Raw genomic sequence first — 11597 nt, 5'->3', positions numbered from 1 at the left:
AGAGGAGCAAACCCCATGAAGAATATTCCACTCTCAGCATTACCCAACTTTCATGGGTTATCCTCTGAAGACCCGGATGAATTCCTCTTTGAATTCGATATACTATGTAGAAGTTATGATTATGTGAGCCCTAATCAGAAACTAAAACTGTTCCCAGCAACACTGAAAGGGAATGCGTTAAGGTGGTTTATGAGCTTAGGAGCTCAGGCAATCACTACCTGGGATCAAATGAAAGAAAGCTTTCTGGCCAAATATCAGGATTACTGCCGGACAAGAGAAAGGAAAGAAGAATTGTTTAAAATGGTTCAGAAGGAGGATGAGAATCTGGAAGACTTTGTGGAAAGACTGCAGTATAATTTACAGCGGTCTGACCACCCTAACATGAGTAAGGATATTCTGAAAACAATATTGCTGAAAGGGGTTCGAGATGACTGCTTGGACATGTTGAATATGTTAGGAAAAGGAGACATTTCTAAAGAGCCATTTGATGAAATTGTTAATCTCTGCATGAGATGTTCAAGAGGAGCAGTGAGAAGATCAAAAAGCAGGGACAATGTATATTCAAGAGTTCAGAAGTCAGCAAGCGGAGGAGCAACAAGGGCCGAAATAGGTAATTTATTAGAAGAATTTAAAACTGAAATGTTAAGCTCTTTTGCTTCACAAATTGATGCTTTGCAGGTAAAAAAGAAACAGGCAGAAGTAGAAGCTGCCCTAGCTATTTTTTGTTCCAAATGCAGAGAAAAACACCCACTCAGGGAATGCCCACTAGATAAGGTACCAATCTGTACAATCTGCAAAAAGGACCATGAGACCCAGCAATGCCCTTCCCTGCCTAGAATTAAAGCAACATTGCAGTCAACTGAAGAAGAGGCTGAAGCAGTGTACCTAATGACACAAAGGAGGCAGTGGCCACAAAGACAAGGTATGAATTCTAACACAACATTTAGTCGTTGGAATAATCACTCTCCTTTTCAAACAAATTACCCACCCATGAACCAAATGCAGTACCCACCCTTTAACACAATGAATTTTCCACCTATGCAGCAACCAAATCTTCCTTTTCCTGATCCTACCATATGGAATCCTTGGGCTCCCCAGCAACCGTATTTTAATCAATGGAACCCAGGCTGGGCAGCCCAACAGATGCCATTTCCTCAACATCAACAGTCTCTTTCCTTACCATCCAATACTCCTCCAAATAACCAGGCAATTAGACCGCAGCTGCCTGTGCAACCCAATCCTAACCCAAATAATAATAAAGCCTTGCAAGCAATTGATATTCAAAATCAGTCTGTCTCCCCCATGCAATGTAACGATATCCACCTTCGCTCAGGGAGAATTGTTGAACCAATCATTGATGACATTACTGACTCTGATAAAGAGGAAGTTACAAAAGAAAAATCAGCTAATGCTGAAACAGTAGAGGCAGCATCTAACAACAATGATCAAACAGCAGATCCACCATTTCCTGAACGGCTAGCTCTCACTAAAACACTTGAGCAACCTGCTTTTAACCTTTTAGGCGAGCTACAGAATTTATACGTTAAAATCCCATTATTGCAAGCATTAAGAGATGTTCCCATTTATGCTAGGACTGTTAGAGATATTTGCATAAAAAAACCTGGAAGAAAAGCTAAGGACCCCCTCACAGTTCATGTGATGGGAGAACTGACTGCTTTAATGACAGAAAAAGATCATCCTATGAAATATGGTGACCCTGGTCACCCTACAGTAACAGTCCAGGTTGGAAAAACTTTTGTCTCTAAAGTTCTAGTAGATTTAGGTGCTGCAATAAATATTATGACACTTGAAACAACACAATTGCTTCAGTTAAAAAACTTTATTAGGGAAACTCCAACCATTCTAGAATTGGCTGATCACTATACAATTAAACCGGAAGGGGTCATTGAAGATTTAATAATTTTTGTAGAATCCTGGAATTACCCAGCCGACTTTGTGGTGTTACAAACTAAAACAAAGTTGGGGGGTCATCCGCTGATTCTAGGGAGACCTTGGCTGGCTACAGCAGATGCTTTCATCAGCTGTAGATCAGGATCAATGACCATCTCTAATGGACAGGAAACCAAACAGCTTACCCTCTATCCTCATGCTACACCCATGATTAATAACGATAATTCTGTATGGGTAGATTATGAGGATGAAGAAACCCAACCTATATTGACTGTCGGACAAGCCTTAACCTTCAAGGATTCTACCGAAGATGAATTAATCAGCAGCTTCATTTCTGAACCTTCTTCGGTCAGCCCAGAAATGTATAATCACTTCACTGCAATCTTAGAATCTGAATCTCAGCAGAACCTGAAAGATAAAAGTTTATTTCAGACAACAGTAGGCAGCCCCTCCAAAAGTACAACAATAGAAATTGAGCCTGGAAAAACATTAAATATAAATCCTAACTTAACTGATAATGAAAAACAGCAGTTAATAAAGTTACTCCAGGAAAATAAAGAAGCATTTGCATGGGACTATACAGATATGAAAGGGATCTCCCCTGAGCTATGCACTCACCGTATTTATATTAAAGAGGGATCCCGGCCAGTCTGTCAACCCCAGCGGCGAATGAATCCCAATCTAAGGGAAATTGTGAAGGAGGAACTTCAAAAACTCTTGAATGCAGGATTTATATATCCTATATCTGATAGTGAGTGGGTTTCCCCACTTGTGATTGTACCCAAGAAAAATGGCAAATGGAGAGTATGTGTGGATTACATAGCACTAAATAAAGCCACCTAGAAAGACCATTTCCCTTTACCATTCATTGATCAGGTATTGGATAATTTAGAAGTTAAGAAATTCTTTTCATTTTTGGATGAGTTTAGTGGATATAATCAGATTAAGATTGCACCCCAAGACCAGGACAAGACCACGTTTACTAGCCCATGGGGGACCTTTGCTTACAGGGTACTCCATTTGGACTATGTAATGCTCCAGCAACATTTCAAAGAGCAGTGATAGGGATTTTTTTTGATATGCTAAATGATTCATTAGAAATATTTATGGATGACTTTACTCCTTATGGAGTGACTTTTGAGGATGCACTGCAGAATCTTGAAAAAGTACTTAAGCGGTGTATAGAAGCACACCTTGCCTTAAGCACTGAAAAGTGTCATATGATGATGAATCAAGGTATTGTATTGGGTCACTTTGTCTCATTCCTAGGAATTCAAGTCGATCCAGCTAAAATACAGGTAATTCAGACCCTCCCTATCCCTAAAACACAAACTGATGTAAGAAGCTTTTTAGGAAATGCTGGATACTGTAGAAGATTTATTAAGAATTTTTCCAAAATAGCTTCTCCTCTATTTGTGTTATTAACAAAGAATGCTGAATTTAAGTGGACTGATGATTGTGAAAAATCATTTAATGAACTCAAACATCAGTTGTCTGCAGCTCCCATTTTGAGAGGACCTAATTGGGCACTACCCTTTCATATATCCTCTGATGCCTCAGACACTGCAATTGGAGCTGTCTTGGGTCAGGAAGAAAATAGTCTTCCCTATGCCATTTATTTTATCAGTAAGAATATGACACCAGCTGAATTGAATTATACAGTCACTGAGAAGGAATTTCTAGCAGTTATTTATGCTATCAATAAATTTCGACATTATATTACTGGCTACACTACTTTTGTGCATACTGATCACTCGGCCATTAAATACTTGATGAATAAATCAGTCACAAATGCCCGAGTCACCAGATGGTTGTTATTATTACAAGAATTTGACATCACAATTGTAGATAGGCCAGGAAAAGAAAATGTAGTTGCTGATTTTCTTTCTTGATTAAAAACTGATGAAAATGCTCCAGTAGATGATTCTTTTCCTAATGAATATTTATTTGCAGTATCTGCTCACTCACCTTGGTATGCAGACATTGCCAATTATCTAGTTGCAGGAAAATTACCATCACACCTATCACACAGGGAAAGAAGAAAGATTATTCAGCAAAGTGCTAGGTACAGCTGGATAAGCGGGTGTCTTTTCCATACAGGAATCGATCAGGAAATCCGAAGGTGCATTGGTGAAGATGAAATTTATGATGTACTAAAAGCTTGTCATGATGGCCCTTGTGGAGGACATTTTGCAGATAAAAGAACAGCACACAAGGTACTCAGAATGGGTTATTATTGGCCATCACTCTTCAAAGATGCTAGAAAATATGTCAAGGCCTGTGATAGTTGTCAAAGAATGGGCCAGCCTAATCACAGGGATGAAATGCCACTCAATCCCCAGGTAATTCTTGAACCTTTTGAGAAATGGGCATTAGACTTCATAGGTCCCATTAATCCTCCATCCAATCAAAGAGTGTACATATTAGTATGCACAGATTACATGACTAAATGGGTAGAAGCTAAGGCACTCATTAAAGCTAATGAAGAAGCAGTACTAACATTTTTATTTGAAGAAATCTTTGTTAGATTTGGACTGCCTAGAGAATTAGTCACAGATGGAGGACCTCCTTTCAACTCTCATGGCTTCAAAAATACGCTCCAGAAATATCATATTAAGCACAAAATGACTACACCTTATCACCCCCAAGCAAATGGGCAGGTAGAAAGTACCAATAAAGTCATAGAAGCCATCCTAACAAAAACAATAAAGGAGAATAGAAGGGACCGGTTTCAAAGGTTGCCTGAGGCATTATGGGCCTATAGAACTACTTGGAGGAATACTACAGGCTTTTCACCCTATGAATTAGTTTTTGGAAAGAATGCTATTTTCCCTGTAGAGTTTGAGATCAAAACTTTAAGAACTGCTTTAGCTGTTAATCTTGATTTGACTTATGCACAGACAGCCAGGTTACAGCAACTTCAAGAATTGGACGAGAAAAGACTAGATGCCATCCATCAAACAACCATGATACAGCAACAAAGAAGCAAGTGGCATGACAGAACCATCAAGCAAAAGCAGTTCCAGAAAGGTAACTGGGCTCTACTTTATGATTCTCGTTTCGAGAATTTTTAAGGTAAGTTAAGAACAAGGTGGTTAGGGCCTTATGAAGTGGATGTTGTTTTTCCAAATGGGACAGTTAGACTTTTAACAATTGATGGAAGCAGAACACCACTACTAGTGAATGGCTATCGACTCCGTTTATATCAGAGGCCTGTTTCTAAAGAAGATTTTAAAGCCACTTGCATGGCAATTAAACAATATTCTTTTCCAGGGGAACTTGTTGTTCCTCAAAGCACTTAAATTTCTGTTTATTTATGCATTTTTTTTAGGATAGATATTCTTTTTAATTACTAATAATCCCTGCCAAGGGTTACCATATTATATTTCAGTATTTTGTAGATTTGGGTTGTGGAAAATAGCTGAGAATGAAAGCTTTAAAGGAATCACTTTGCGGACTTGGAATTCCCGTTGCTGCAACACCAATTCCTGTTGCTGCAACACCAATTCCTGTTGCTGCAACACCAATTCCCGTTGCTGCAACACCAATTCCTGTTGCTGCAATACCTTTTCACGTTACTACAACATCTTTTCTCGATGATGTAACATCACTTCCAGTGGCTGCAACACCAAGCCCCGTTGCTGCAACACCACTTCCCGATCCCGTAATACCTTTTCAGCAATTCTCTCATTTATAAAAACACCAGTCTCCCCACTTCAGCCCCAAGAAACGAATTTTTTTATAAAATACACCACTTCTTGTGATGATTACGATACTCCACTATCACTTCCCGTCATTATTATCAAAAATCGCCAGTATTCTCATGCTCTTAGATCCGCGGTAATCATTATGATCCAGCAAAAGATAAGACAAGACTTTTTGACGCAGCAACCAAAAAGGTAAAACATAAAGGTACGCATGATTATGTATGGACATTAAATAATAGTTAATGCGGAGAAGCTGATAGGACTACCAAATAATTGTACTTCCAATCATATCACTTACGCATAGAAAGGGGGGGATTACCAAAGCGCTTTCATAATTGCATACTACGCTAACTGCCGCCGCCCTTAACTCTCCCGGTAATATGTAAAAGTCACCTTATCACGGCATGTTACCATTTGCAACGGTTTACTCTGAACTGAACTCGGAAACTCGGCTCTGAACTGTGAAATTCACTGAAACAACAGCTATGGGAGGAAATCTCATCACATATGAACCTGGCACGATAGCACTTCTTGAGCTCTATCCCGAAGTTTATCAAATATTTCTGCAAGTTGGATGGCTAGATTATTTCAGGAGACTTCCAGACTTTGACGCGCAGCAAGTCCTCGAGTTTGCATGCAATTTAACAGAAGGATTTTCTGTTGTTCAAGGAGTCCAAATCCCAGTCACGGAGGAAGTCATAGCCCAAGTTACCGGGCTACCAGCTAATGGCATACGGTGGTTCAGTAGGAAGCACTTGATCCTTAATGCGCAGCAGGATTTTCTTCAACCAGGCGAGCAGGTGGAACCGAAGGGCAGAGGTGTAGCACTTCAGTCATTGCCTCAACCGTGGCCGAAAGTTGCTGAATTTGTGAAGCAATACCTGACGTGCGAAGGCCGGTACCAGGTAATTTACCAGCATGATTTCGTCTTGTTGAATCATTTGAGGAATGGTCGGTTGATAAATATGCCATATTATTTATTGGGATGTCTTAAAAATATGTCACGTTACACTGTCAACGCAAAGCGTCCGCTTCTTTCCTTGAAACACCACCGTTTAGCTCAATTGCTGATAAATAGAGGCCTTGCCTTAAATAACCCTCCACCCCCCATTAATCCCCATCAAGAGGCAGAAATTCCCCAGCCAGAACATGAAATCCCTCATCAAGAAGAGGAAATTCTTCACCAAGCTGAAGATATACCTCAGCAAGATGAAGAAATCCCTCAGCAAACAGAGGATATTCCTGAGCAAATACCTGATGAAATCCCTCAGCAAACAGAGGATATTCCTGAGCAAATACCTGATGAAATCCCTCAGCAAACAGAGGATATTCCTGAGCAAATACCTGAAGAAATCTCTCAGCAAGCAGACGACATTTCAGAACAAATTCCCAAAGAAGTCCTCCAACAAACACCCCCACAAGTTGCTGAAAATGAACAATCAGCAGTAGAAATACCCGCGGAAACAACCCCATCCCCTAATAGAACCAATCCATCCATTCCCATACTTGGTATTTCTACTGATGACTCTGATGATAACATCCCTATTACCCTACTCAAACGAAAAATGCAGAGGAAAATTGAAACCCCATGAAAAAGAAGAAGAACTAGGGCTTCGGCTAAAGCAGCTACTATTTCTGCCACTATCCCTATCTTAAAGAAAGCCAGCCTAAAAAGAAAAATGTCTGAATTCCCTGCTTCTCTACCCAAGCAAAGGACTCGGTCGTCTGCAATAGCTGAATCTCCTAGCCACACCCCTCCCATCTCGCCATCCATCACCTTAAAAACCCGCATTCCCACCAGCCCTGAAAACTCCTCTCCCTCACCCTCGGAGGCTGAGATGCAGAGTGTTCACAGTTTCATGACATCATATTTTAAGGCAGCTGATACACAAGAACCAGCTGCCGACACCCAAGGTAATATTGGCCAAGAAGCTGCAACACAAGAAACAACAACTACCCCAGGTGACACACAAGAACCACCTGTCGAAGGTATAAGGGATCAAATTAATATTGAAGCACAACCTCTACCTCCACTGGAACCTGCTGCTCCACAAGCTCAGCCAACCATATCTGCTCTGCAGGAAGAAATTGAATTTCTAAAAGCTCAAATTCACGACTACCAGGAGGAAATAATAAGGGTCAAGGAAGCCTATCAAAATGAATTTAGCTTGCATATTTTAGCACGAGTAGCATCTGCAGCAGAGAAGAGTAAGGACAATGAATATGTGTGTACCAGTTGTGGTGACATATATACTCAAGAAGGATACAAGATAGTGGCAGAACCAATGAATGAAGTCCCTGCTGTTGTGGTTGAAACAAAAGAACATGTTGTTACACAGACGGAAACACCACAACCCTCCGTTCAGACAGAAGAACCTGTTGTCACACAAGAACCAACAGGCTCTCCAGAAAAGGTGCAGGAGCAGACAGAAGAACCTGTTGTCACACAAGAACCAACAGGCTCTCCAGAAAAGGTGTAGGAGCAGACAGAAGAACCTGTTGTCACACAAGAACCAACAGGCTCTCCAAAAACTGCACCAGAGCAAACAGAAGAACTTGCTGACACACAAGAACCAGTAAGTTCTCCAGAAACTGCACCAGAGCAAACAGAAGAACTTGTTGACACACAAGAACCAGTAAGTTCTCCAGAAACTGCACCAGAGCAAACAGAAGAACTTGCTGACACACAAGAACCATCAAGTTCTCTAGAAACTATGCAGGAGGTAACAGAGAATAAAGAAGAGGAAAAGTCACCCCGGCCTACCCAAATCACCATAGAACAAGAAGAGGAAGCAGCTACACAGGAAACATAAGGAAATGAGGAAAAAGGCATAGACTCACCCTGGCCTACCCAAATCGCCATAGAACAAGAAGAGGAAGCAGTTACATAGGAAACAGAAGGAAATGAGGAAAAAGGCATAGACTCACCCCGGCCTACCCAAATCGCCACAGAACAAGAAGAGGAAGCAGATACATAGCAATCAGTACAGAATATAGAACATGAAGAAGAAACAGTAGCTGGAAATGGAAAGGAAGACATTGGATCATCCCGGCCTACTCCAATTATCACGGAGCAGATTACCCTTGTTGATGCCTTTACACAAACAGAACTTCCCTCTGTTAGTGATGCATGCACAGAAACAGATAGTTTTCAAGAACTAAAAGGAAAATGGTGGAGAGAATATGAGCTGTCACAAGGCAAAGCATTCCAACAGCAAAAGGGGACCTGGTTCAATTATGCATATAAGAACTGGGAAGCACTTGAGCAGTGCAGAGCTCAATACAAAGAAATTAAGGAACTAAAAGCCAGATTGTCCCAGATGTTTGAGTTATTCCAAAGAATACTTGCCACAAGGAAACCCTCTTTCAATTATGCAACATTTTTGAGGGAAAGACTCACATTCTTACAGATAAAGGCTGTCAAAGAAGGTAGACCTCATCAGGTAGTTACATCAGAGCAATTTATGCAAACCTTTGCAGAGGCACCTAAAAATGATCAAAATTTGTTATGCGAACTGTATCTCCACAATGAAGCCATGACCGAAGAAAGAAACATGAATATGCTACCTGTGGTTGGCGACATACAGCTGAGAGCTTTTATCTCCTTTTTAGCCAACCAACTTACATGGCAGAACGCTTTTACCTCAGCTCAACATAATGAACAGAATTGCCTTCTGTGGATTAGGGCTGAACCTCAGAACGCAGCCACCTTCATTGCACAACATCAGAGAATGATAAGTGATCCTGAAATGAAGGACCACGTCAGGAAACTACAAGCAGTGGTCCTGAGAGACTGTCAACACTATGTGAGAACTAAGGCTCCCTTGGCTGTCAAGGCAAATAACTTGTTCTGGGAAAACTGCCCCAAGGAGAGGCAGGAATATCACCCTTATAATCCACCTAATTTACAGGCAGCACTCTCAAGGGTACCTTACTATGTTAGATGCATGCAACACTGTGCTGAGAATTGGATTGGCTACAGATTTAAATTTCCACTTCTATGGTTATCTGGTGAACAATACAAGGGTCAATTTGGATCATCCAAAAAGGAAGAAGCAGCAGCATGGAGGCAAATACAGACTGTCTGTGGGTTCATAGATAAGTTTGATGCCACTTCCTATAACTATTGTCTCAGTAATCTACACTGTTCATCCCAATACTCCGATTCAGACTCAGAGTAAGCATTGCATGAGGACATGCAATCTCTTCAGTTGGGGGGGATGTTAGGATTCAGAATTGACCATTTTTGACCTTATATTTTGGCCATAATATTATCCTTTTTCAGTTCAATAGTTGTAAGCTTTGATTACATGATGACTTAATCACCCCAAGGTATGAAGTAATTCTCTGCATATCTATATGTTTAATTGTTCATTACATGTTCATGATTATCTTTATATTTACCTTTGGGAAAGCTAACTAAGTGCCAAGTAACCGTTGAACTGTCTAAAGTCTGCAGGAATTATAATTCGCAGTTGCTGTAACACCAGAAACAACAACTACGCAGTTGCTGCAACACCAGAAGCAACAACTACGCAGTTGCTACAATCAGCAATGGCAACTATCTAAAGCAGGGGAATGCTATTTTGCAACAACTGGGAATAACAAACGACAACTATCTGAAGATCGCCAAAATTCCGCGCTGACGCAGCATGATCAGCAACTGTCCAAAAAGGGCAAAACACAGTTGCTAAAATATCAGAAACAACACGGGTTTACTAAATCAGCAACCATGGGGAAACGACAAAGGATAAGGCGAGAATCCCAAGAAGACGGTCAAAGTTCGGTTACCAGCTGCGTAACCGCAAGAAACCTAAGAAAGAATACATTATTGTAACAGTATCCTGTAACTCTTATTTTTGACAGAAAGATCTAACTGAATGAACTGTGATAATCTATTGTAATAGATGTCTCCTCTATAAAGAGGAGACATCTACATTGGAGAAGGGGGAGAAAATAGTTTTGTAAAGGGAATTTTGAAAGACAACAGCAAGTCTGAACTCTCACTGTAATTGAATCTTTTGGCAGATGAATAGAAGATTGTTCTGAGCATCTAATCTAGTATTTGCGTTCTGGGGAATCTTGTGAGAGGGACTGGGCCCACCTTCCTCACAAGATTCACCCATTTACTTTTCTGTCAAGTGTGTAAGTGTGTTTGGTAATTTCTTTATGTTGGTACTCTGTTTTGGGATTTTGTAGCATTATCTCTGATAGTTTCCTTTTTGCTGGCACTCTGTTTTGTTAATCATTTAAAACTGTACTTCACCGGTGAATTAAAATTACAGTTTGTATTAGCAATCTGGTTACAGGGGCAGGTGTTGAACGTCCTTGTTTGGAGGATAGGGTCCTGATCCTCTAATAACAGAGCATCCATCACTTTTCTTTTCAGATTTGTCATCTTAATTTAACTGATTTCATTTTATCTTTACAGTACATTGTTATCACATAACGTGAGAATTATGTATACTACAGCTTTTTAATGCTTTTAGAGTTAAGTACATATAGTACGCGGTAGCCTTTGAAATAAAAGACTTTCCCAGGTTGACAATTTAATGTGGTACTTGATTGTTAATCAATAAACAAATCAACTAGCCAATAGGGTGACTTCATCAAATATTGCAAAGAACATGGAATATAGTAGCAGTTCACAACACCTTACACACCTCAGCAAAACGAGGTTGTGAAAAGAAAAAACAGAACCCTCATCGAGAGTGCCCGTGGTATGTTGAAAGGTAAGAATCTAACCAATGGTTTTTGGGTAGAAGCTTTAAACACTACAGTGTATCTTAAGAATAGGATTCCTACTAAGTGTTTGGATTGTAAAAATCCTTTCAAAGCATTGTTTGGCTTCAAGCCTATAGTAAGTCATATTAGAGTCTTTGGATGTAAGTATTTTGCTAATTTCTTGAAAGAAGATAAGAATAAGTTAGATTCAAAAGCCATTAAGTCTACTTTTGTTGGATACTGTACTGAGTTTAA

This window comes from Pinus tabuliformis, chromosome 3_1, assembly GCF_031772625.1.
Source record: "Pinus tabuliformis cultivar Carrire ecotype Pingquan chromosome 3_1, CPIR1, whole genome shotgun sequence".
In the NCBI taxonomy this organism is placed as follows: Eukaryota; Viridiplantae; Streptophyta; class Pinopsida; order Pinales; family Pinaceae; genus Pinus; species Pinus tabuliformis.
The sequence above is the reverse complement of the archived record's forward strand: the minus strand, read 5'-3'. Positions refer to the sequence as shown.